The sequence below is a fragment of the Colobus angolensis genome, unplaced genomic scaffold, assembly GCF_000951035.1.
Source record: "Colobus angolensis palliatus isolate OR3802 unplaced genomic scaffold, Cang.pa_1.0 Scaffold190, whole genome shotgun sequence".
In the NCBI taxonomy this organism is placed as follows: domain Eukaryota; kingdom Metazoa; phylum Chordata; class Mammalia; order Primates; family Cercopithecidae; genus Colobus; species Colobus angolensis.
In genome coordinates, this window is record NW_012115044.1 from 184,316 (window position 1) to 210,813 (window position 26,498).

Below are 26,498 nucleotides of genomic sequence, written 5' to 3' on the forward strand. Positions count from 1 at the left end.
AAGTTGCTTTCTTTCCTCTTGCTGTCTGTGAAAATATGGGACAGGAGAAAAGAATTGAAATTTGGGAGGGAGAGGAAAGAAAATAATATGTTCCGATCTCGGGAGGTGGAGCTTGCAGTGAGCTGAGATCCGGCCACTGCACTCCAGCCCAGGCGACAGAGCAAGACTCCATCTCAAAAAAAGAAAATATTAACTTGGCACCAAAAGATATTATATAGTTGGAAGTTGCTTTCTTTCATCTTGCTGTCTGTGAAAATATGGGACAGGAGAAAAGAATTGAAATTTGGGAGGGAGAGGAAAGAAAATAATATGTTCCGTTTAGAAAAATCTATTTACTCTTAACATATGTAACTTCTTGTCATGTCCATAATTCAATTCAGCAAACATTTTTAGTGCATCAGGCACCAGGCTGAAAGCTTCCTTGTCCCAGGAGAGTAAGCTTTCTTAGTCAAAGGATGGTTCCTCCTCAGTTTGTTCTTATTGCACGAGCATCTACTTCTAATTAAGAAAATGATTTTAAAATTATCCACAATCCCATAGACTTGTGTTGTTCATCATGTACATACATACTTTTTACATAGTTGTGATAAGAGTATAAACTTCTGTTGTCAGACAGCCCTGAAGTGTCTCTACATTTTTGACTATAGACTCTCAGAGAACAGATGTAACCAGCTACTTTGCTGTTGGTCGGAAAGACCCAAATCCTAAGTGTGCTCCCACATGGAGCCTTAACATGTAACATTTTCATAATTTATGAGGTTGACTCAAATATTTGGGGTTAGGGGGTGGGATGGGAGAGGGTGTTTGTTTTTAATCTATAAACCCATGTTTATGAAAAGCTTGCCTAGAGAAGGTTTTGCTTCATTGGAGCCCTCAGGATTGGTAACGGATAGAGAGGAGGTGGAATGCAGGAAGGAGGGTTTAGAGGATCCATCTCAAATGGCACTGCCTTTAGGAGGGTTAGGAAACTGGGGTTGGAATATAAGCTCTGCCTGTGAACTCCATTCACACTGACTCAAACCACTGAACTAATCTATTCCTACATCTCTACTGCCACCCAGTTAGATACCTTCCCCAAGTTTGCCTGCTCTTTCCTGCCCTTCCTTTTATTACTCCACCATCTTTTTCATTCCTGCCACCACCACACTTGTTGATGCCTTTGACAATTGTTGCTGGCACGTAGCTGGGCCCCCCAGTGCCAACCTATGACCATCCCACCCATTCTCCATGAGTGCTATAATCAGGTCACCACCCAGCTTTAAAACAATCTAGGTTTAAAATCCTAATCTCTTAAAGCTCTGCTGTGTAGCTCTGTCCTACCTCATGATAACATTACTTCAATAGGAGCCACCTTCTCCAGTCTAGTAGCTAACCCTTGATTTTTGCTGAGTTCTTTCCTTGCGTCTGTCTTATCACCCCACATCCCTTCCATGTAAGCCTAATTTTGTATGAGGCCTGTTTATAATGTGATCTTAAGAGATATTTGATGACTGTTGATGAAAATGGACTGCTGAACACAAAGGTAATGGTTTTGTAAAGTGTAATCATTGTTCTTAATCCGTTGTTCATTTCAGCAAGGAGCTGGGAAACTAGATGTTTCAGGAGGCCTATGGTCTTAGAAAAATCACTTTTCTACTGTTTTCCTATTTATAAAATGTATTGATAAGGAATTACTATGGTTTATGGCAGTGCACCTTGTAAAAAGCAAATACTTCAGAACTGTTTATTTTGTTCAAAAGATGAGATAATTCTCTTTTTCCTCAGTTTCAGAACAAGCTTCCTGGAACCCACGACCCATGAAATCTTGTCAACATTTATACCGTCTGAGGGTAGCAGCTCGAAAGTAGAAGAAGTAGGTGAGGTTTTCTGCTCAGTCTGATAACTCTGGCCTATTAGGTCAGCCATTTGTTCATGTTTTGTGTTACCTCTTGGAGATAGTTTTTCTCATCCTCAAGTATTGGAAGTTCAACTTTGAGTGGAATCTGGACTAAACTTCAGGTTAGTTCTAGTTCGGTTCATATGCTCTTTTAGTCAAAGCCTGTGATGGCTATGTGAACCCCCTTGTTCTGCAGCAAGCTCTGTCAGACATGTTAGATACAAACCATTTACTATGGGATTTGGAGTCCAAGCTTGCTGTGAAAAAGTCCCGCGTAGGTTTGGGTGAGGAAAGCCATGTGTTTATGTCTCTGTCAGTGGTATCACAGCAAATGCCTTGTGGTCTGATGTACTGGGCAATGTTTATCTCACAAAAATCAGCGGGATTGTGCTTCTTCCCGTCTTCTGAAATAAAGTTAGGAAATAATTTTTCTTTTCCTAAAGTGAATTTGGCCTTCTCTTCAAAGAAGGCCTTTGATGTTTGGGACAGGATTATTGGGCAGTAAGAGGAAATCAGAGCAGAAAGACACAGTTAACCTAATTCAGTTGCCAGAGAAAATGTTGAGGAAAGTCTCAACCCGTTCTCCTGGTTAGCAACAGGAAAGTGTATAATATGGGTAGAGTGGGTAGAGTTGAAGAAAAATTACCGGAAGCTGAGCAGTGGAAAATAGAGCAAAAGAATGTTTATTCTTCTCCAAAGTGAGTTTGGATAGTTTTGGATAAGATGAAGGTGATGAAGTATGTGGAGGTTGGCGCCTTCATCCTTTCGACAAGCTTTTATTGAGTGCTTGCTGTGTGCCTGGCACCAGGCGTAGGCTGGCAGGAATTAATACCAGAGCCCATGCTCCATCCAGAATCCTATTACTGACCTAAAGGGAAATGCAGAGCACTGCAGTGCAAACTGTAGGGTTAAAGTACTTGGAATGGGTCCATTAAGAAAGACTTCTTGGCCTGGCGAGGTAGCTCATGCCTATAATCCCAACACTTTGGGAGGCCAAGATGGGAAAACTACTTGAACCCAGGAGTTCCAGACCAGCCTGGGTAACATAGCAAAACTCTGTCTCTACAAAAAAAAAAAAAAACAAAAACAAAAGCTAGCTGGGCGTGGTGGCATGTGCCTGTAATCCCAGCTCCTTGGGAGGCTGAGGTGGGAGGATCACTTGAGCCCAGGAGGTCAGAGTTGCAGTGAGCTGAGATGTTGCCACTGCACTCCAGCCTGGGCTACAGAGTGAGACCTTCTCTCAGAAAAAGAGAGAGAGAGGGAGAGAGAGAGAGAGATGGGAGATGGGAGAGGGAGAAGGAGAGGGAGAGGGAGAGGACTTCTTGAGAGAGAGGAATTGCAATCTCAGGAAAAGTCTTAAAAGCAGAGATGGGACCAGTAGTACCAAAATGTCCTTTTATCTTTCCTTGTACGTGTTGTTCATTATTTTCTTCCTTAAAACTCATTTTCCTCAGGGAATGGTAGGCCTAAGTATGCTGGAGACCCAACATTTCATGTTCAGAATAGTTTTTTTTAAAATACATTTTGGAAAGTCGAAACCCGGTATCTGCGTTAACTGCACAAGCTCAGAAATCTGGGTCTTAAGTTCCTAAAACCAATTATTGAGTAGCTTTCGGGGAGAAAAGGAGAAATGTGCGATTTTTAAAAATTTTCATCTACATGAGATTTTAGCTGAGAGTCCTAGAAATACATGCCTGAATTCAGCTTTTTAGCTTTCAATTCCATTTGCCATTTGTTTTACCGTCTGTGGCTCTGAAATCATTCCCACGGTACCAAGTGAGGGGACATTTATTTTAAGGACATGAAAGCTGCCCAGAAACCTCCTTGACTACTGAGAGGAAAATAGCACACAGCATGGGAACTACAGGTGAGGAAAGCGGGGCCTGTGGAACTGACTGGCTGTGGAGGCCTTGGAGCCCCCGCCACCAAGTCTAGGTTGGAATTGGACTTTGGAAGAACCCTCCCCCACCTTCCCTGGCTCTGCCAATATTTTTCCAGATTACTGCCAGCCAAGTGCCTTTACTAGTCTGAGCTTACCTAATATTACGATCCTAGCAGGTTTATTAGGTGTGGGTCACAGTTAATTGGAGAGGAAAATTGGGGAGTTCTGGGTTTATTAGTTTTTCTATGAAAGCAGAGGCTGCTCTTAAAGATTTCAGAAATCATCTTTCCCACTTGACTGTCTTTCTGTTTTCGGTCTTATGACTATCATTTCACAGTGGTGTTAGGGGAGCTCTTCCTTCTTACACTGTACCCAAGTGAGAGAGACTTAAAAATGCAATCAGTCAACACAGTGCCCTCTTTTGCAAGTGAGACCACATCAAGTATGGAAATTCATAGTTGTTTACCTGTGTCATTATGAATGGATGTTTTGTAGTGAACAAGTTATAGACGAATTTGCTGTATTACAGGCAAGAGTTACAGTCTAATGGATCATCCAGCGTACAGGCTTCTGAAATAATCACCTGCAACCCTGCCTTCAGAGTTTTGGTGGTCTGCCATCTGCAAAGGCCCCACAGTCAGGTGCTTTCATTCTATAGACTTCTCTTGCAGAGCTGGAGGCTGGGGAGTTAGGCCTGGCTTTGCCTGTCTGGACCATGGCAGCTTGCCAGCAAGTTTCACTGGGTGGTCTTCAACAATGGGAGAAGGGGGGTGGGGGAGCTCAGCTCCCTCCCCAAAGAGGAACAACAAGGTGGCTTTCTATAGGTGGGTTTCACATTGGCAACCAGTCCCTTTGTCACTGACACACCATATAGGTCTTCAGTGTGGGTGAAAAGAATTAAACAGGTTGCCTGAAGGTGGTATTGTGATGGGGTTAATTTGTGTTTCGGATTTTACAAATGAAGCCTTGTGTTTATGTGGCAAGCCTCCCTCCCAAGAGAAGTAGCACACACAAGCAGCAGGTACCCTTCATCGTGTGAGGGAAGAATTATTATTCTCACTTGTCATGGGAGACGCAAACCTCCCAATGCAGCCTTTCACCTCATCGCTTAGGGAATTAACAGTGGACCTGGAGCACAAACTGAGGTCAGCTCGTCAGTGCCAAAGAGGCAGAGCTGCCTGCCTCCGCTGCCCTTCCACTGATGGAGAAAATGTCACTGCCATTTAGTGAGCACTTACTGTGTGCCAGGCCTTGTGTTAAAGCACTACAAGCATTATCTCTGCAATCCCCCAGCAGTGCTGTGAAAATGGGCATTATTGTCCTATTCCGCAGATAAGGAAGCTGAAGCTTAAATAATTGTAGGGACTTGTTTTAGTCTCACAGCTGGTAAATGGCACAGCCAAGATTTCATTGCAGGTTTGCTGAGTCCAAAACTCGAGTTTTTCATGAAAAAGAAATGAAGCAAGCTTTCTCCCAAAGCAGAGCTCTTCTAGCTTGGGAATACTGTTTCTTTTACAGCTGACGAAGTGTATGGGGTAGGTGAAGGTCTTCATGAGACTTGCCATTAAGAGATTCAAATTTAAAACTGGGACTACAGCTAGGAGATTTTGAATGGCTCAGCAGCAGCCCCACAAGAGAAGCCAGGCTTTGCAGCCAATGGCTTTGTGGCATAGCTGGTGTCAGACTTTGCAGCTAGTGGCTTTGTGGCACAGCTGCAAACTTTGCAGGCAATGGTGAAAGCGACCTCCATCTTAGATTTCATCTCAGAATATGTCTCTTGAATTTTCCCCCCTCCCCTGGGATGTTGTCTGAATTGGCTATCCTGAGTCTGCTTCTTCTTCATCTGCCAGATGAATCCTTTTGCTCTTAGGATCTCTGCAAGTCTGATCAAGCAGGTCCTCCATGCTCTTGGTGGGGTGAGGGGGAGAAGATATTTGGCCCAGTAGATACTTTTTACTGGTCAGGAGAAGTGGCAGCTTGTACAGAAAACACCCTGGGGAAGGAAGTAGCAGCTTTGACAGACAGGTAACTGACAGAAGATGGTACCTTCCAGGCAAATACTCATAGAGCAGCCACCAGAAAGAATTCGACAGGCAGTTACCTGCAGAACAGCAACGCAGAGCTCTCTGCTGGCTTAGGAGAGTGATGGCAATTTGGTTGCAGAGGACATGTAGTTAGTTACCCTTGGTCCTTGTTTTTCTGTAACAAACACGGAAAACCTGAAGCCAAGGTGTTCTGGGTTTGGGGACACAGAGGACACCTGGGTGTAAGATATAATTATGTGACCAGCTACTTGGGTAATGGAGATGAGGTCATGAAAACTCAGTGTGACTTTATTTCCCTGTCTTCATACACTGCCTACTCAGAACATTATGAGGAAGCAGTGAAATGGCTGTGCTTACCCAAGATGAGTTAGGAGATGAGAAATAATAGGGAACTGGCCAGAGGTTAGAGTCTGAGCACAAGGGATTTATCTGCTTCTGTGGTTCTGTTTTTATTTCTCAGGGCAGGAGCCTGGATTGGAGGCATTTTGGTCATATTGTCAGAGATCCTCCTGGATCCCTCCAGACAAGCTGCCTTTCCCGGCCTTGTGGGACCAGGCAATGAAGGGTCTCAGGTCCAGGGGGAATTGAGAGAGGAAGAGGACTCATGGCTAAATAATTCTGATTAACATTCTTTTTTGAGAGAGGAAGGAACAGAAGGCATCTGTGGAGTTTCTGGAGTTCCCATCTGAGAGAACAGAAGTCAGGAATGAATTTTACAAGAAGGGTGAAGTGCTGGGAAAGATGGTTGTGTTGCAGGAAGGAGCCATATTTCTGGAGCCACTTCCGGGTTTGAGACTGTGCAGCATCCTGGTTGAGGGGAGGCTTTGGAACCAGACAAGCCTGAGTTTCAATTCTGGCTTTGCCAGTCGATAGGTATGTGACCCTAGGCAAATTATGTAGACTCTAAGAACCAGTTTCTTAGGGTTATTGCAAAGGAGAGGCAAGATAATTCACATAAAGCATGTAAAATGCATTGGGAGAAACCTGTAGAAGGTGGCTGTTATTATTAGGGAAGGAAAGAGGAACAGAGTGGAAGGAGGGTTGCTGCAAGGATTGGGCAACTAGAAGGATAAGCAGGTGGGAGAGCCCACTGATAGAGTCCTCACTGGCTCAAGGTTTACAGAGAGAAAGAAATGTGAGGATGGAGAGATAGAGGAGCACGTGGAGGGGCAAGGCCCTGCCTCAGGTACACCATTTGATGCCAGTCCTTGGTCCTGGTCACTGGGTAGATAAATACCCCAAGTCTTCCCCTCCACTTCTTCCCCAACTCAGTGTATCCCATTCTACCAGGTGTGCCAGAAATCTTGGAGTCATCCTTGACTCTGTTCTTTCTCTCATGCTCCTTTAAATTGGCCAATAATATTGGCCTTACCTTCAGAATGTTTCCTGAATTCTGTACCTGCTCACCGCCCTCTCTTCTATCAACATTTCTGACTTGGATTCTCAAAATAAGCTTCCTAAGTGTTCTCTCTGCTTCCACCCATTCTTCATAGAAAAATCAGTGTCACACTTTTGAAACAAAAGCTAGACAAGGTCACTTCTCTGTTCAGAACTTCCATGGCTTCCTGTTTGATTCAGAGGAAATATCCAAACACCTCACTCCTTCCCTCTCAGGGGTCCTCACGTCACCCCTTCCCTCTGAGGCCTCCCTTCCCCCCTTGCCTACTCACATAGCCATGTCAGCCTCCTCCCTGCTCCTCACACTGGCTGGGCAACCTCCTCCCAGGGGCTTTGTGCTTACATTTGCCCACTACCTGGAAGGCTTCTCCCCAGATGCCTGCATAGCACCCTCCCTCATTTCATTCAGGCCACTTGCTTCATGGTCACCTGAACCTGACCACACTTTATTAAACAGCACTCCCACCGTCATTCTCTCTCCCTTCAACCTAATTTCTTTCCCTCCATGTTATCACCTCCTGGCTCGTGTTTATTTGTTCTTTTGGTTATTGCCAGCTTCCCCTCTAGACTGAAGATCAGCGGAATCAGGGACTTTGTTTTCTTCCTCACTGTCTTCCCAGTGTCTGGAATAGAACCTGGTCGGTAAGTGGTGCTCACATTTTTTTTTTTTTTCATTTTTGCTAGTTTGCAGGCCTCTACTGAATCTCAAAAGGGATGTAATAGGAATTTCAAACAAAATGAAATAATTATGTATAGATTTATGTAAGAAAATGCATTCTGGAGTATATGTATATGGGGGGAAAATAGGAGAGATGTCCCGAGAATGCTAATGTTAGAGCATCTGTTTCAGAGAAGCTAGGAAGCAGTGTGCAAGGCTGCAACAGAAAGAGCCCAGTTTCTTCTCTCTTCCTCAAGGTAACTGCCCTCAGGAATGTCCACGGGTGTACCGGTTGCTCCATGTCGGTGAATGTAAGCATGGATGCCCTGTCTGCCCTTCCTCATCATTCACTTAAGAGGAATCTGTTGAACATCTGCTTTGTGCACAGCAGTGTGCTAGCCCTGGCTGGGAGATGCAAGGGGGCCCAGCTTACACTGTCATACCACCCGCAGTTTGCAGTCCTGTTGTTCATCTGGGATTTCCTGAGCGTGCCTGGGCCATCCACTTTGCCGCTCTCCTCCCTTAGCAACCTGAGTTGAATCGGACTCCTGTTGAATCTGGTTTGGAACCACAAGCTGAGTACAGGGGGTGAATTTTAAAACAGTTTAGTTCCCCACACACCAGAGAGCCTGGTAGGGCTGGCCCTGTGCCAGGCACACAGGTGACAGAGATGGTCTCTGCCATTGGAGAGTTGACAGGCCATGGAAGTAAGGAACCACACATTTGGAGGATCACCCAGAGGGGGACAGATCTGACTTAAATTGTATCTCAGTCACTTCTGACGTGGTTCTAGATTTAGAAGCTGAGAAAAAACAAAAATAGGGATAAAGATCCCAAGAGGTCTTGTGCTGACACCAAAGGTGGACAGATGTGCCTGAGAAATTGCACAGGCAAATCCCAAACCCCACATGTAAGCCTCTCAGGGAGCTGGGAGAAGAGCCCAAGCCTCCAGCTCCAGTTTTGTTTTGCTTTGTTTTGCTTTTAATTAATAGCCTTTTTAAAAAACAATGTCAGGTTTATAGAAAAAATTAAGCAAAAAAGTCATATACAGACTTGTCGTTCCTCTTTCCCCAAATCACTTAACCCCACCAGGGTCCCCTATTATTAACATCTTATGTTGGTGCAGTATATCTGTTACAATTGATGAGCCGATATAGACACATTATTATTAAGTAAAGTCCATAGTTTACATTAAGGTTCACTCTTTGTGTTGTCCATTTTCTGGGTTTTCACAAAATGTGTGATGACATATACCTACCCACCATTACCGAAGCATACAGAATAATAGTTTCACTCCCTAAAAGACCCCTGTGCCCCACCTAGTCATCTCCCCCTCCTTCCCCCAGCCCCTGGCAACCATGGATCTACTGTTGTCTCTCTAGTTTTGCCTTTTCCTGAATGTCATGCGGTTGGAATCACACAGCTTATGCCTTTTCAAAATCAGCTTCTTTCACTTGGCAATCCCCTTCAGTTTTAAGTATGGCTTTCTCTCCTTCCCTGCCCCATACCCATTTCTAGCTGGGGAGCAGAGACTGAAAAAGGAGCCCAAAGCTGTGTGCTGAGATCCCGCTCTGACCAGAGCCCTACAGGTCTGCAGCGTGGTTCCTTTATCAACTTCCACTGAGCACGCCGGCCCTGGTGCTACTGGAGTTTAGCCCAGGCTGGTAAACTGTCAGGAGCTGCCTGTGTTTGGGTTCCACATCTGGAAGTATCAGCTGTGCAGACCTTCCCATCCCATCCCTAAACAGAAAGACACGAGGAGCACAAGGGCTGTTTGCCTTCCTCCTCAATAGTTTGTTTTACTTGCTTTGGAGCTGTGGATAGCAGTGGGGAAGTGAGCGTCCCCTGGGCAAGCAGCGCTCTTGCGTGCCTACATCCACATCCGGTGGTGGTGGCAGGCCACAGGTCCCTTAGCTTCTAGAGTTTCTGCTTTTGGTCCCACCCAGGTTCCAGTGGTGTCTGTGTTGAGCCCTGAGAATGATTGAGCACTGGGACCTCTTTTGTGGTCGTTAAGGAGGAAGGCCAGTAAGGCATAATGAGTTTGAGGGCATTTTCCCTGCAGAGAAGTGCCTCTTTGTTGAGTCAGCCTCGAAGACTAGGATTCCCTGGGAGTTTGGTGACAGAACCCCCAGGATTCAGAACACTCACCAGCCACTCTCAACACAAGGCACTCTGGAGGACAGGTGATGATGGTGGCTTTTATAAGGCATAGAATGAGGAAGCTCCTCCAAGCCCACTCCAACACTGGACCACATTTAAGAGAAAGGAAAGTGCATGTGAATTGCAGGGGGTTGGTGGGAGTGGGGGTCACGTGGACCATCTGATCCAGGCTGAAAAGCTCTCAGGGCTGAGGAAAGGTAGACAGGGTTCCAACCCTGAGGAACAGGAACTTAAATTTAAACCTGCTGGGCCCAGTGGCTCATGCCTATAATCTCAGCACTTTAGAGGCCAAGGCAGGCAGATCTCTTGAGGCCAGGAGTTTGAGACCAGCCTGGCCAACAGGGCAAAACCCCATCTTTACTAAAACACAAAAATAGGTGGGGCGCAGTGGCTCATGTCTGTAATCCCAGCACTTTGGGAGGCTGAGGTCAGGAGATTGAGACCATCCTGGCTAACACTGTGAAACCCCATATCTACTAAAAATACAAAAAATTAGCTGGGCCAGGTAGTGGGCGCTTGTAGTCCCAGCTACTCGGGAGGCTGAGGCAGGAGAATGGTGTGAACCCAGGAGGCGGAGCTTGCAGTGAGCCAAGATCACACCTCTACACTCCAGCCTGGGTGACAGAGCGAGACTCCATCTCAAAAACAAAACAAACAAACAAACAAAACACAAAAATAAGTCGGGTGTGGTGGAGCACGCCTGTAGTCCCAGCTACTCAGGAGGCTGAGGCACAAGAATCACTTGAACCCAGGATGCGGAGGTTGTAGTGATCCGAGATTGCACCACTGCACTCCAGCCTGGGCGGCAGAGCAAGACTGTCAAAACAAACAAACAAACAAACAAAAAACCCAACTCCTATTGCTTCAAGTTTGGAATAGAGAGCTGAGGCCAGCCAGTACCTTCTCACGCCAAAAGACACTAGCCAGGTATTTCAGAGTTCTGTACAAAGGAGGAATGAGACTCACAGCACACCTCAGAAAGTCAGCTTTTGGACTATGGAAATTCCATGCTGAGGATCCAAGTCCACACCACCTCCCCCTCTGGTTTTCTTTTCTTCACCGGGCCCATCCTCCTATCTATAGCCTGACCAATGACTCACTAAGAGCACTGGGCTGCCATTCAGTGGCTCTGCCTACCCCATGTAAGTGCAGACTAATATTACGTGTCCCAGGTTTGTCCCTAAGACTGTGAGTGCTAGTGCAGTGGAGTGTTTAAAGTCCTTTGAGCTCTTCAGAGAAAGAACCACACTCTACCAGCAAGCCAGCCTTGCTTTTCTTAATTATGGAATCAGGGTGCAGTCTCCTGGACCCTGTCTTCTTAGGTCTGACTGTAGAGCCTGGAAGGCTGTAGCAGCGATTACTAACCATTACCCCATCTAGAAGCCTTGGCCCTTACCTCAGTTTACCTGGAGAGGCAGATGATAAAGAACTACTGAACGATGTAAGTGTGGGACCCGTGTTCCCTACCAAATCCAGCCTTCACTTCTAAATCTCCCTTCCTACATTCTGCCTGACAAGTAGGTACAGTGATAGTCCCGAGAAAGAATCCCAGACTGGCTTCCGTAGATACACGCCAGCTAGTGTGTGTCTATAAGCAGGGGCCGCATTTTCTGAACCAAAAGACAAATGTGTGATCTGAAAAAGCATTTTGTTTTTGTTTTTCCTAATGTGGGGGGAATGGGGGAATCTCAGAAAGGCTAATTTATAAATATCTTGTAATACATGAAAAAAATAAACCTCACCTTTATCAAAAGGAATGGCATTCTGTACAGTAGGCTTATCCAGAACCTCCCAATGCTGTGGTCTTTGCTCAGAGCAGGAGGTGCAGAGAGCACAGAATGGGTCTTTCTCCATGTGGGGTGCTTCAGCCAGTGCTGGTGGAAAGAAGTCTCTGGTGTGGTCTGGGTCTTCTCTAGTACTTTCTCTCCAGAGCAACCTGTAGACATGAGGGTGGGCTTCTGGTTTTACTGACCACCATTCCATGTCCCTCTCCAGAAGAAGCCAGCCTCCAAGTCATTGGAACAGCGAGGCCCCTTAATAACTAAGTTCCGGATCCCTTGAAAGGCAGGAAGTGAAGAGGAACTGGGTGTCCAGTTGAGATGGAATCTTAAGCAGGCAGAACTAACTTTCCCCACATGAGAAATTAACCCAAATGCCAGTGTTAATACTCCTAATCTGGATGGGGGAAAGGTAGTGAGACCTCATTTCTGTGCATCTCAGCCAAGGTGAACCTGGCTAGGAGGTGCTGAGCTGTCTCCCTTGTGAAATAATGCTACCCACTAAAGCCTGTGATACCCACTGCAGCCTGCCTCTCCTCAGTCGCTTGAGATTTAGCACGGAACTGTTACTGCTTATCCAAGTATCAACAATAAGCCTTGCCTGAGAGCAGCACATTCGTGCCTCTTCAGTCAGTTGCCGTAGGGGCCTGAAGTCATTTGTAGCCATCAGGGTGGCCTTTCAATTGACCAGTTAACACATATTGAGCACTATGCCTATTGCCTTCAAGACATCTATATTCTAGTTTCTGAATATTTCTTAGATCACAACAAGAGGTCATACTGCCTTGAATCGCATTATCCATATAATCTCCTTAGGAGAGTGCTTTGCTCAGGGTAGGGGCTTTGATGGTCTCTATTGTTGTCATCATTATTATTAGTTGGGCTTGAATGAGCTGCTGATTTGTAATTCTCCCACAAGAGCCCACATTCTTGGAGAATTTGTCTATTTGAAAAGTTTTGTCAATTATGGTAAGTTGTATAGGTAGAGAAGTGGAGGCACAGGGAAAAGTAATATGCTCATAAGCCCAAGCCGGCTTCCTTTATGGGTCTGCACCTGGACCTCAAGGCCTCTGCGCATGGTTGATTCTACAGTCAGGGAAAAGCCAGCCAGAGTTGACAGCTTGTCATTGGTGAGATATGCACAGTCCTGGGAAAAGCACTTCCTGAATAGGGAAGCCCCAGAAAGATGGGAGTGGGGGAAGAGCCAGATGGCTCCCAGTGTTGAGTCCAGAGAGCCAGGGAGATAGGCCCCTCAAGGTTTCCTCTGGCTGTGACCAGCAGTCCTCTTTTCAGGAGTGGTGCTGCCTCTTAGGCCCAACCTTGCAGAACCCCCTTTTCCACCAAAACCTGAGCACTCGCTGAAACCTGCCTGACAACGCAGCTTGCCTTAATTGAAAGGACATTGAGTGGTTGGGTGAGTGGGGGTTTCTGCATTTTGGTGAAGGATTGGGAAGGTTTGAGAGGATCTTATTTTAGTTATCCGACTACAAACAAGTGTTTTGTAATTAAAAAAACAAACAAACTTTACTCTTTACCCTTTAAAAACTCAAAGGACTATAAAAGCACAAAGAATAGTATCATGAACCCCATGTACCCATCACCCAGATTCAGCAATTATCAAGACAAAAAAGTGTTTGGGTTTTTTTTTTATGATTTTGTTTTTATTAGTGTGCTTTGTGTGGGGATAGGTCAAAGATGGATGTCACAAGGTTACTCTTTCCAAAAGAAGTGTGTAATCCAGCTCTTCTACCATCTTCCAACAGTGAAGTGAAAGGAAAGAGCATTGGCCAGGTACTAGGGTTTGATTTGTGATTGTTCCCTGGTGCTCCGAGATGTTTCTGTGCATCTCCTTGGTAAAGGAGTATGCAACTTCTGGTAGAAGTTGAGCTTGAATTTTATCTTTGGATTCCCAGAGCCTACTATTTAATGGATGTTCAGTAAGCATTATTGATTTGTGGGGCAAGTGATTTCATGAGACAGTGGCTTTCCATCTGGACAGGTGTAAGTAAGTTAGTGCTTAGCTCACCATCCTGGGCGGACAGGGCAGATAATAGTGTAGAGTTGAGGTGGGGGCCATTATTCGAACCCTGGGGGACACTGAGAGGGAAGGATAGAGCCTCTCAGGTGTTGGATTAGGAATATTGGGCTCCTGATTTTGCTGAGAAGGAGGAAGTCAGCAAGGAGGAACAGGAGAGACTGGGGCAGAGCTGCTCCCTGTGCCTGGCCCCCAGATTCAGTCATTCATAGGCCCTGGGTGAGGTGGGTCAGGATTACGAGAACGAAGACTCCATCTCCAGACCGTTTTTCTGGGTGGCCACAGGCAGCCTGCAAGCCGCCTGCGCCACCAGGCCCCACATGCCATTCCAAGGACTGTTTTATTCATTTTAAAGTTGGCAGGAGAGAGTAGGCAAGGAATGGGGCTGTTCCAAGTGTTGGGGGAGTGGGGTCCACTTCCTGTCTCTGGAGTGCACTGCAGTCCGGCTGCTCTGAGCTCCTCTGGGGCAGGGCTGGGTGGGGTATGCAGTTAAAGGGTATGAAATGGGGTGTTGCAGGGACAAGAGGGAAGACACTTCAAATACTTCCCCTCTGATCTGATCCCAGGGTGTAGCAGAGGCCTCAGGCAGGGTGCCTCCAAGGCCCTAACTTTCAGCAGGCAACCTGCCCCTCCCATCCCTGCCTGGTCTTTTTCAGTTTAAACTTCCAGCCTGCTCCTCCCCTCCCATACATGCATGATGTATGTGTGTGTGTGTTTTAATTTTTATTCTTGGCAGAAGTTAAGAGACAAGATGGATTTGGAAGGAGATTAAACTAGTCTGGGTATATGTTGGGCAGCAGGCAGCTTCATTCCTGGACTGGGAGGGCCGGGAAGGAGTGAGGCTGCAGCTCTGAGTTGGGGGTGGAGGGTTGTCTCCTCCCCAAGTAGGGACCAAACTGATAATCGACTCCTTCGGGAAGGCCAGGAGCTAGAAGCTCAGCTGTTAACCCTTTGGATTGTCAAACAGCTGGTTTCAGTGAAGCCAAAGCCCTCTAGTCTGATCTGGTGTTAAGAGGATGTGGGGACCGCTGGATAGCCAACAGCTGTTCTACTTCTCAGTGGTCTGTGAGCCCCTGGAAGCTGCTGGATTTGTTAAAGCAGTCATTGGTGGCTTCTCAGGCTTTGATGTCCAAACGCTTAAATTTGCACACGCTTGGAAAACATTCCTCCCCTGCTAGCATCTACCTTGGGGCCATCCTATCCCTGCCCCCAGAAGCAACTGTTCCTGGCCTCAGTCAGCAGCAGTCGCTATGGCTCAGAGACCTGTTTGTCATCTTTGCCACTGGAGAGGCTGCCTTGGCCCCCAAAGTAGATGTTCTTTGCAATGGTGGCCTCCTCTTCCATCTTTGAGAAAACAAAGAATCTGAAAATCCAGAAAAGTATCTGGAGAAATCTGAGAGAAGCTTTTCGGGAAAAATGTTTTCTTCCTTAAAATGTGTTAAGGTATTTAATTTGTGAGAGAAAAAAATATTTATTTTAGCTTTAAAAATTATAAGAATTTCTTTAAAATGATACAGTAAGGAACATCTTTATGCAAAGTTTTCCATTTCAACCACCATATCCAGTGCAGAACATTTCTGGCAGATATTCCTTACCAAAATGACCCCACAATCCACGGCAGAGACGCCTGCACTGGGACTCTTAACCCTGGCTGCACATTACAATTTCAAGGAAGGAATGGTGAAGATATTGATGTCAAGCCCCCCTTCCCACAGAGATTCTAACTTCATTTGCTTGAGGTGCTGCCCAGGCATTGTTGTATCTGTAAATGTTCCCAGATGATTCTCCTGTGCAGTCAGAATTGGGAGCTTCACATCTAATGTTATCAGAGAACAGAAGAAGATGAGAGAGCCTAGGTTAAGAAATGGGAAGGATCTTCTTGTCTTTCCATACATAGTGGTGCATATAACTTGGATCCTAGATTCAAAGCACTGCTACCAATCTTTGGGCTGTATTTCGATACTCAGACACTCAGGACTGACTCTGTAGGTATGGAGAACTTCCAGGAGTGCAGGTGCAAATACATCTTCGAGAGTACGGATGCAGAGTACATTGTGAGAATCTGCCAGACCAATCCATCCTGAAACATGGTGGCTAGTGCATGACTCCAACTCAGACTTACTTTGTTATTGTTTTTTTTTTTTCTGCCTTTCTTAATTCCTTTGTTGAAAACGGTTTTGTTGTATAACTGCCTTAAGCTGCCAAGGACACCAAGACCAGCACGCAGGGGAAGCAGACAGTCTAGACTTTGAATCCTTTACTTAAGCAAGTTCCTTAATCTCTCTGAGTCTCACTTGCTGCGTCTGTGTAATGGGATGAGAATACTACCTACCTCATATAGTTGTTCAGTAGTTAGACAAAATCATTCATATGTATTAGCTCATTATCTTGCACATATTAATTCAAGTGGTCAAATAATTTTAAGATTGATAGTTTCTTTTTGTTCTAAATATATGCCTCAATCCCATATTGCAACAACATCTAGTGTAGTACATTCAATAAATCTTAATGATTTTTAACTTGCATTTACAAATCAGTAGGAAATTAGTAATTTAGCAGGAAAAAAGGCAATCTTTAAATGTTAACTTGCTCACCATGACTGTTTCGGCAAACTGAATGTCAGATGGCATATTTTATGTAACTTACTAAACAAAGCAATTTCAGATCTGTAAAGCTTGTTAACAAAATACTGAATGTATTTTCTTCCCCCTCCCCCCCAAAATACTTATCCACATTGTGTGAATGCAACAGAATCCTGGAATTAGGGGAAGTGTTCTTTATAAGCTGGGGGAATTGATTGCTGGAGATTAGACACAGCAAATTCCTTAAATGTGGTAATGGGGCAAGGAACAACATTTCATGGTTGAAGGGGTGGTTGGGAAATGAGGCCTATGGGAAGAGGGGAAGATAAAATATCAGTGATGACATGAGAATATTTGGAGATAGCTTTCTTCAAACTTGCCTTTTTAATTACAAAAGCGATGCTACATACCTTGTTTGAATATTTCCAAGGCATTTAAAGCAAAAAGGGCAAATTCCCTGATCTTCAAAGATAACTGATACTAAAATTTGAGTGTCTCCTGACATTTTCCTATGACAACCCAAATAACTATACACCACATATTCATATGTAACTTTTTTAAATTATAAAAATGGGATCATGATGGTTTGCAAATTGCTTTAGGACATTCTCCAGGAACCTCTTAGGCCAGTATTTCTCAACGAGTATTTGGTGAACGTCTCATCACTAATGGTACTCTGAGAAAAAAGGATAGTTTTGTCCAATGAGTCCAGGTTTGTGGTGAAGTGAGTCCAAGCCTGTGGGTACAGACTTTAGTGCATACCCTCTCCCCTTCTTAGTGATTCATGATGCATAATAGCATACTAAAGGCTCTGAAAAGGCCTGCAGTAAAGAAATCTGATTAGCTTTAATTAACATAGCATTTTCCTAAATTATTTTTGGTAGCATATTTTCATAGCCAGTAGATTTTTAGAATATTCCTCACTAATCTCCTTTCCACCACTACACCCCTACTCCTCTGCCACTGTAACCTCGCTGTGAGATAGGCAGGAAAACAGCTCATCTGTTCATTTAATCGACAGATACTTATTGCACTCCTACTATGTGCCAAGCATTGTGATTGATGCTGGGGATATGTGAATGAACAAGATAGAAGGCTCTCTGCCCTCATGGACTCTTACTGTTTGCCTGCAGCATAGTGATGGTATTAGTCATATCCATCATTAGTCATGATGGATGGCTGTGCTGTATGTACCTGGGAATGGCAGAACCTCAGCAGGGGGATCCTCTTTGCAACTGGTGGAGCCTAGGAGCAGGAGGCTAGAAGTATCCCCATCCCTCTGCCCCTTCCCTTCTTCATGCCTCTCCAATTCCCCACACTTTGCTCCTGCTGTAAACAGTGGTGCCTGATCCAGCTGGCAAGGCTCCATGTGTTTGTTTTCTCTGCATGTGCCAGCCTTGCACCGAGGCCACTGAGCTTCCCAAGTTGGGGAGAGCTGGCAGGGGTTGGGGCTGGGGGCTTCCAGCAGAAGGCAGGGACTGATTGACAGACCAACTGGAACATGCTTCAGATTTCCAAATTGATATATTTACGTTTTAGGTGATTTCAGAGAGCTTTGTAATTGAGAAAGGAAGTATTGGGGATGAAGTTGGGGACTGAATGTGTATATTTGGGGGTCAGGGAGGTGGCAAAGAAAGTGGGTTTGTGTGAAGTCAGATGGGAAAGAAAGTAAACTGTCAGGACTCTAAAGCATACTTAGCAGCTAGAGCTGGAGCTGCTTGCTGTGTGTGTGCGTGTGCGTGTGTGTGTGTGTGTGTGTGTGTGTGTGTGTGTGCCTGCCAGCCTGCCTTAGAGGTGGAGAATGCACATGTCCAAGGCAGGATGCTGGGCCACACTGTGTGGAGGTATCCAGCCCCTGAGATATTGCCTTTTCTTAAACCTTATTTGTTGAAATACTGGGGGTGAATCTGCAGTAAGCATTAGACTAATGAAAGTATTCCTAAAAGTAACCCTAAAAGGAGTTATTCAGATTTAGTAAGTTGCTGACACTTATGGGATGCCGACTTAGTGCCAGTCATTGTTATAGATGTTTACTAATGTGATCTGTTTTTCCTTCAGCATCCCTATGCGAGTTGATTTTGTTGTCCTATGCCAAACTGGTTCATTTTAAAGTTCGGGGTAAGGGTTTCTTGCTTGCATAAAAGTCTGGGAGGGATATTGTCCATGTCGCAGCGCAGCCAGATGCGAACTGAAGAGTGGTAGCTTCTCATCTCCCATCTTGGCACTGACTTCAGCAGTTCAGCTATTTTACCCCAAGGCTTAGCTTTTTATTTGAATGCGTCAGATTTCCTGCAAGCATGCATGAGCATGTTAAGGGTTGGTTTGTGTGTGTGTGGGTGTGTGTGTGTGTCAGGGGTTGGGACTGGCTTTGCCTGGCATCTGTTTGAATCAGCCCCAGAGAAAGACAGGCCAAGATGCAGCAGCCTGATCCTCATTCAGTCCGGGTCACAGCACCTGAGACCTATTTTGGGTCATGTGGAGGGTATAAATACGGGCCTAGGGCCATTGGTTGCTTAATCATCACAAGGAAGGGGCATAGAGAATGACTGCAAGTGACAGCTTAATTGGAATTGGTGGTAATTATGTTGCCTAACTAACAGAGGAAATCAAAATGGGTGTTTTTAACCCCAAACCTCCCTAAATGCCCAGCTTCTCATACCAAGAAAACAGCTCCTCACTAGTCTATGTGACTACAGTGCTCTCTCTTCACCATGACCTTTCACCTTGGCATCTCAGGTGAATTCATTGTTATTCCTGACTCTAGGTCTAACAGTCAGTTGAACCCTAAATACTTAACAGTGTGCCGGCTTCTGGGGGCATGAAGAGCTGGGGGCCTCCCCACTGCCTAGTGGGCTGCCTAACATAGAGTGGGTACTTGAGACCTGCCCATCAAATGGAATTAAGCTTTCTCAGGCACCTACTTCTCTTTACATTCTTCTCCACATTCAGCCCACCCCCACCCACCCTATGTTTGGACGGTCTTATGTCCTACCTGCCTTCTCCACTAATTAAGAACCATGGTGGGCTGCCAAACCAAATCCCTAAGGGAGATAGGAACGGGAATATCAAACACTCACATATCACCTTCCCCTGCTCAAGCTCCACTTTGCAGCCGGAGTCCCACCTGGGATTCATCAGATCCAAACTCCATGGACCAGTGAGGCCTGGAAAAGGCCTTGGAGGTAGGAGGTCTTTACAGCTTAGCAAACGTTCATTGAGTACCTGCTGTATGTTGAAGAGGGAGACCTATAAACAAGTAAGTTACACTGCAGGGTGAAAATGACAGTGTAGATGATAAAGCTGAAGCTTAAGCGATGCTGATATAGACTTCTGTTAGCTCTAGGGCTCTTTCCTGCCTTAACTGACAGACTTTGACAAATCTTCTAGGACTATGTGAGGAATGAATATAGATGATCAAAAGGGGAATTCTTTTAAGACTTGTGTTGAGAAGCTACATTGGAGAACTGACCTTCCCATGTACTGAGGAGGGCCTGAGTGTGTGTGTGTGTGTGTGTGTGTGTGTGCACATGGGCATGTGCGCACATGTGTGTAGGAACCTGTGTACATTTCTTTTATCATTCTCCTGATGCCTTCGTTAGTGTTTCTGGCTCCCTGCCTGTTCTTAGTAAAATCCACAGTTTATCTTGTAGCTCAACGTTTCTGGAGGCCATGCTACATTTCAATTTTGGTATAATAGAAAGATGTTGTCAAAGCTGATGGGGACTAGGTCCTAAGCTCATTGAAGACTGGAGGTTGTGTCTTGTTTTCCTCTACATCCCTTTTGTACAGTGTGTGGCACCTAGAGGATGCTCAGTGTCAGCACTGAATTGTGCCCAGTGCCCACCCCAGGGACCTGCGCCTCTCATCAGGAATGACTGTGATTGCCAGCTGTTCTATATGCTCCTCTCAGCATGAGCACTGAACAGAGTGCCTTGTTTTTACTCCACTCGGGAGCCATATCCTGTTGCCTTTTTGGATGATTTGGGGGAAATTCCTTTTCTGTGGGTCCGTATGTGTTGCAGGCTGAGGGTTGGCTTGCTCGCTGGAGTGCTTCCTGGGATAATACGCCATGTTCTTTGCAGGGCTCCATTGTTTCCCATAGGCACTTTCAGATGGAGTCAGTGTTCCAGTCTTCCTCTGAGCCTGTTTATAATAGTAAGGTTTGTGTTCACACACTGGTCGCTAGTCAAATGGGATCGCTTTTCCTTTGTGTAAGACATAGGACTTTAAGCTCTTAAGATCTGCTTTAAGTGCCGTTCGGGTCCTGAGACTGTTTGTTTACATGCCTTTTTGGTTCTGTCTACCCAGTCTCTAAGCAATTCCTTTTACATAGGTTGTTTTGTCAACTCTGAGCACCTAAAGGTTGGGAAGTAGATGTGCTCTTATTTCCTTTCCAGCCACTATATTAGCATCTTAGTTCATTTTACATGACTTGTGTGATTTAGCCCTGGTCATATGTTGTAATTAGAAACAGGGAGGGAGAAAAAGAACAGGTGGTTTTGTTGTGGCTTTGTGCATTCACTGAATGAGGTCAGAGGTGAGCTCCTCTCTGGGGCTGGGAGTGGGAGTCCAGGAGGGATTATAGGGATATGTTTTCCTTTATATAAACACTTCTCCACAGCGTCTTGTCTCAATGGACCTACTGTCTGATGAGGATATTTTCCTTTTTCCCTCTGAACAAGTAGAGACACTGTGAAGAAATTATGATTATTATTGTCATTATCATCAAGAGTGCAGAGAGGGCATAAGTGGGGAAGGGTGAAGAGGTTATTAGCTTAAGTGATATTAAATGCTGACTAGTGTTGGGTAGAGATGGAGACATTAGGAACTACATCTTGCCACAAACTTGGGAACACTAGAGCATTCTCCATGGATCCCTATTCCACAGACCTATTTCAAGGATCTGCAAAACATTATATAGAATGTATTTTTAAAACAACAAAGAATATTTCTTGAACTTCTGATGCATGTGTGTAGGGTAGAAAAATCAGCCCATTGCTTAATTTTGTATAGGAAAGAGCAAAGAGATGATATCATGTGTGTCTAGAGTTGTTAAAGTGTATTATGTCTGGCAAGGATGTGGAGAAAAGGGAATACTTATATACTGTTGTTGGAAATGTAACTTAGTACAACCCCTATGGAAAACAGTATGGAGATTTCTCAAAGAACTGAAAATAGAAGTATCACATGATCCAGCAAGCCCACTATTTAGTATCTACCCAAAGGAAAGGAAATCATTCCATAAAAAAGATACCTGTACTTCTGTGTTTATAGCAGCAGTATATCACAATAGCAAATATATGAAATCAACATAAATGTCTATCAACATACGATTGGACAAAGAAAATGTGGTGTGTATATATATATATATACACATACACACACACACACCTGTGGAATACTGCTCAGTCATAAAAAAGAATGAAATCATGTCTTTTGCAGCAACACAGATGGAACTGGAGGTCTTTCTCTTAAGTGAAGTAACTCAGAAACAGAAAGCCAAATACCACATGTTCTCACTTGTAAATGGGAGCTAAATAATGCGTACACATAGATATAAAGTACAGAATGATAGATATTGGACACTTGGAAGGATGGGAGGGTGGGAAGAGGGTGAGGGATGAGAAATTACCTAATGGGTACAATGTACACTGCTGGGTGATGGTTACACTAGCACAATATATCCATGTAACAACACTTCGCTTTGTTATCCATGTAACAAAATTGCACTTATACCCCCTAAATCTACAAAAATTTTTAAAAAATTTTAAATAAAAGGTGAGCAATGAACTTTTTTTAAAAAAAAGTGGAGCATGTCTTTAGGTCTTAAAGGATGTTGATCTATAAGTCAAAAAGGTGGCATTGCCACTGCATTAAATCAGGCATCTAGTGAATGGCTTTTGGAAGAAAAGTTTCATGACCCCTGACTCCCGAATTACTGCATGATTGGTATATGCCAGGTTGCTTTTGCACATTATCTTATTCACTTTTTAAAATAGCTCATCAAAATATTACCATTCTTATTTTCACAAAGTATAAACTGAGGCTGAAAGATACTAAGTAACTCACTCAAGGTGATCTTCTGTGAAGGGTAGAAGAGCCTCAGAAGCCAAGGCTTATGGTTCCTCAGTACCTCATCCTTGAGCTCCAATGCTGTCACTTAGTAGACAAACTTTGTCTGTAATAAAATTTGAGATGAGACCTAAAGCCCTTATGTGATAGAACATCAGGAAGGGTTTTGATAACATATCAAAATGGGGCCAGTAACACTCTCTGGGTGGTAAAGACTAAAAGTGTTGATGGATATGAAGCAACCAGCCGTGGGCTCAGCACATCATAGGATAAAACTAGGTGCCTTTCCCACATCTCTGCTGTCAGCCCCCTGCCCTTCTCATGCCCTTTTCTTGATCTTCTTAGGCCTGAACCTGCCCTCTTTCTCACTCCATAACTTTCTTATTTCTCTCTTTGCCATTCCTCTTTGCCTGCCTCCTTCTACCCAGCCTCCAACTCAGGGCCATGGTGATGGTGGCACAGGCATGGTCTCATCCTAGATTAGATTCTCCTGCAGCCCGGTGGCTATAGGAAGACTGAAGCCACAAGCTTAGTTTGGTGTTCATTTTGGAAGATGAGATGAGAAGGAAAACAAAAGAAGCTTCTGGAATGGAACCTCAAGGCACAGGAGCATCTGCAGGGGCACAGCTTTCTGTCCTTAAAGCACTTAGAACCTCATTGACATTCAGCTCCCCTCCAGGATTGCCCACACTGACGTGGGGACCTTTTGGTTTTGAAAAATAAAGGTCACATTTACAGTCCTTTCCCCCCAGGTTCCACCATTAATAACAGTGTGTCTCTCGGTGTGTGCCATACATGTCCTTGGTCAGGCTAATGTTCTTTCTCAATCCTAGATTTCTAATTTGACCAAACCCTTCAATCCAGCAAACATTGAAAAAGCACCTACAATGTGCTTTCTAGGTGCTAGAAAGGTGCTAGGGTTACCAAGATAAATTTGACACTCCTTTGCCTGCAATGAATTTATAGTCTGGGGTCAGAAGAAAGAGATAAGAGGTATATGACAGACAGATACACGATCAAAACCCAGAAATCTCTGTAGAAATGTTATATGAGGTGTGTGAGATGCTACGGGAACCGGAATGAGGAGCAGCCACAGAAGGCTTCATAAGAGGTGACATTTGAGGTAAGATTTAAAGATAATTAGGAGTTCCATACGTGGAATGAAGGGAGAAGGGAAAGGTGGTTCCGGTGGAAGGAACAGAGAGTATGAAAATGCGGCCTCCCCAGATTTTAGGGCTTACGGGAGGCAGACACAGGAAAGGTTGATTGGAACCCAGTTATAAAAAGCCTGGAGGGCTTTGCATTGGAATTTGAACTTTATTTAATCACACTCAGATGGGGAGCAATCAAAGATGTATCTGTTCACTTATTCTCTTTTTTTTTAGAACTGAACTCCAAGTAGGAAAAAAAAATCGTAATTCTTCCAAATTTTTTTTTTTTTTTTTTTTGAGACTGAGTCTCGCTCTGTCGCCCAGGCTGGAGTGCAGTGGCCGGATGTCAGCTCACTGCAAGCTCCGCCTCCCGGGTTTACGCCATTCTCCTGCCTCAGCCTCCTGAGTGGCTGGGACTACAGGCGCCCGCCACCTTGCCCGGCTAGTTTTTTGTATTTTTTAGTAGAGACGGGGTTTCACCATGTTAGCCAGGATGGTCTCGATCTCCTGACCTCGTGATCCGCCCGTCTCGGCCTCCCAAAGTGCTGGGATTACAGGCTTGAGCCACCGCGCCCGGCCAGTTCTTCCAAATTTTTAACTCAGCTGCTTTTTAGAATGTTTCAGGCCTTACCCAGATACTCACTTGCTTTTTATGAAATGGGATCTATATTACTTTTCTCATCTTTTAAACATTTATTTTCATGTTGCTACTTGAGCTTTATAATTATCATTTTAATAGCTACATAATAGTCCATAAGTTATTATGCCATAATTTATAGAAAGCAGCGTGGTAGAGTGAAAAGAACCAAGGGTTTTAGGATCAGGCAGACCTGGTTCAAATCCTTGCCCTGAGATTTACCATCAGTGTGATCTTGGACAAGATTTTAATCACTCTGAACTTCAGTTTCCTAATCTATAAAATGGGTTGACCATACACACACCCTACGGGGCTACTGTGAGAATATAAAATTCGATGAATTATGACTATGGCCTATAGGAAGTACTTGCTCAAGGAATAGTAGCTTCCCAGTTACCTTTTACTGTTTGGTTGAGCTTAATATTTTAGAAAGAAGGTAGATGGCAATGCAGAGGCTGATTAGATGGAGAGAAGAGAGTGCCTGAGAGCTAGTTTGAGGGCTCCAGACCAGTGTTGTTCAATAAATTAGGCACTAGCCCATGTGGCTGTTGAGCATCTGGAATGTGGCTAGTCTAAATCGAATGTGCAGTAAATACAAAATATACACTAGATTTGGAAGACAGCATAAAACAAAGTGTAAAACATCTCAATTTGTATCTTGATTACATGTTGAAATTATAATATTTTGGATATATCATGTTAAAAGACATTAAAATATCTTCATCTTTTTTTTTTTTTTAACATGGGTACTAGAAAATTTAAAATTACATAGGGGGCTGGAATTATATTTCTGTTGGACAACACTGCTCATGGCAGAGGTAGAGTCCATACAACTGATGAGATACTGGGGCGGAGAACCAGGGAGAAGCAGGAGAAAAGATGACTCCAAGGTTGGGCAGCCAAGTAGGTAGCAAATCTTTTCATGGCTTTAGGGAGGATAGGAGAGTAGATGAGTTTATGTCTGTAGAAGCGGTTTATTAATGTGTGTCCTCTGAGCAGTGATGTAAAAGGCAAGGATTTGGTTTAGACTAGAGTAACTGTCCCTGCCTTCCTTATGAGTTGACCATTCAGGCCCCTTCCATGTCACATACTGTACACGCTTTCATTCCTGCACAGACTTGTTAGGGACACTTTTTCCCACCCCTGTATGCTCACAGCCCACATGGCAGGCTTGTCACCAGGTTCAGAGCATACTTGGTGCCCAGAGGCTTCTGGAGTGAAATATTACTGACCAATGTGCTCTTTGCAGGGAAGGTTGGGAAGAGCTTGGCTGCTCCGTGGTGCCCCCAGAGTGCTCCAAGACTGGCTGTCAGAGAGCTCCAGATATCTCTGCCTGTCATTTTGTGGAGCTCTCCTCTGTAACCCATGAAATATGCTGAGTCACAGTAACCCAGAGTCGGACTGTATGGAAAAAAGAAATTGCAGGGAAGGCTTCCACAGGGAGGGTAACTGTTCACAAAGTCCCATTAGACCCAGCTCAGTTGTGTGTCTCCACCTACTCTGGCTTTTCTAAGATTCCAGGAGTCATCGGGGAGTTCATATCGAGGACCAAGGAGCTGAGGCTGGCTTCTGGATAGCATTTCAGATAACCACATGATACTTAGATTTGAGAGCCGGGAATTGAAATTGTACCTGGCCTCTGAAATAGCCAGTGTACCATTCCCTGCAGGATTGTTGGGATATAGGGCCTTGGGTTGAGCTAGGAAACTAGAGATTGATGATGCATCTCAGCAGTGGATGAGAACAGGGGATGTGGAATATATCAAACTTGGAAGACAAAAAACAACAACAAGCACAGTGTCTGCCTTGATTTTAGCAGTTTCAGCTGACTTAGCCTACCTGGCTTTGGTACTGGAGGAGGGGATAACAAAGGACACCTATGAAATACTTGCACCAACTCTGGCAGGGTTATTGCTGCACCTACAGTAGGAGCCTTTTGCTTCTCCTAAAGCCATTTTCATCTCCCCTAGCCCTGACTGTGGTTGTCGGGTAGTGTTCCAAGTTGTTTGTCACCAGTAGTAAAACTCTAGGAGCACGTATTCATTCAGGAACCATTTATTGAGCTCGTTCTGTGTGTTAGAAATACCATAGGATTAAAGTTTCAACTATAGGGAAATACATGAAAGTTCTTTTAATTTTCCTTTTTTTCTATCCTGATTTAAATTTGTGATTTTTTACAATCACAGAACAAATAGCTTTAGGTTTTACAACTTATGAAAACTAT

At 44.6% G+C, this 26,498-nt stretch overlaps 1 protein-coding gene across 1 annotated transcript in view; it reads left to right on the top strand.

Moving 5' to 3' along the window:
- Positions 1–26,498, top strand: part of BOC (BOC cell adhesion associated, oncogene regulated) — a 79,428-nt gene that overhangs the window by 6,958 nt on the left and 45,972 nt on the right. The window contains exon 2 of the mRNA XM_011940575.1: positions 1,765–1,852. The gene's annotated coding sequence lies outside the window, so the exon portion shown is untranslated. The remainder of the gene's footprint in view (positions 1–1,764; positions 1,853–26,498) is intronic.